Source organism: Triticum dicoccoides, chromosome 7B (assembly GCF_002162155.2).
Source record: "Triticum dicoccoides isolate Atlit2015 ecotype Zavitan chromosome 7B, WEW_v2.0, whole genome shotgun sequence".
NCBI lineage: Eukaryota > Viridiplantae > Streptophyta > Magnoliopsida > Poales > Poaceae > Triticum > Triticum dicoccoides.
In genome coordinates, this window is record NC_041393.1 from 479583356 (window position 1) to 479584671 (window position 1316).

Consider the following 1316-nt stretch of genomic DNA (forward strand, 5'->3'; position numbering starts at 1 on the left):
AAAAACATAAAGTATATGCTACAAAAAGTAGTACACTGTTGGATTTGTATTTGAAAGAGCTTTCTGACAGTATAATTTTTCTAGAATATAGTTTATATTTTATTAATTAAAATTTTAGGTCAAACAACCAAAAATAAGAGGGGGCTAATAAATCCGAATGGAGGGAGTAGATAGTTATCACAACAATTGGTAGTCTTTTAGTTCAAGAAAAATGATTTCTAAGGAAATGGCCCTTGCTTAAGCTTAATTAGAGTTTTCTTTTATATTGTGACTAGTGAATGCATGCTTGCTTGTTTAAACACAAGACAAAAGGCGAGGAGTAAGAAACTACTAGAAATGTCATGTGTGTTGAATGAAAAAGATGAGAATTAGACAACATAGTGACTTTGATGTTATAGCCAAATTAAGCTTCATTGGCATTGATTTACGAGCATAGATACAAACATTAAGTGTGAAAAAAATATTCCAAATCCTCTAAAAACACCGGAAAATAAGAATACCAAATTTCAAGCTAGCCCAACAATTCAAAATGTCCCGCACCAAAACTTGCACCGAATCATTTGTTTCAGACAAGGTATCACGGTATCACGATTGTGATTGCACATGTGCAATGATTTTTTCCAAGTATAGTGCATAATCCATTATAATAATTATATTTATTGTATGATCCACGATCCATCATTGCCAAGCCAAATAATGCCAGCTCCAACAGAGTGACCGATGGATCTTCATGTAAACATACTAAAGAACTTCTAAGGTGCCGTTCATCATTTTTCAAAAAAAGTTAGACCTTTATGCAAAAGTAGAGCACTTTTTCCCTGTCCACGTCCAGCTTGCCGTTTTGAGGCCGAGAGGGACTCTGTCCAGGCGTCGGGGTTCGGGCTCCAACCCCAGCCGTCCACCCCGCCCACTACCAGCCCGATCGCACAGCCGCTGGCCCTCCACGTCTCGGCGCGCCACGCCAGGCGTTGGCCGCAGGTATCCACCGGTCGCGAGCCCCGCTGCGTGGCCGCGTTCCCGGCCTCGCAACCCCAGCTCGCCTCGCCGACGCGCGGGCCGCTAGGACCCCGGGCCCGGCGCTCCAGCGGCACGGGTGGGCGTCCGAACGCGGAGCTGCGGAGGCGCGCGGGGTAGGCGAGCGTAGCGGCGTAGGCGACTCTGCGCGTGTCTCGTCCGGTTTTTATTGCAGGCCTTTTTCGGGGAGCAGCGGCGTGGGCCGCGTGGCTCGTCGTCCGCCTCGTGAAGCGAAGGGAGACGACGGTGGATGGTTCATGGTGGATCTCAATTCTCGCGCGTTGTCGGTGGTTGCGAGATAG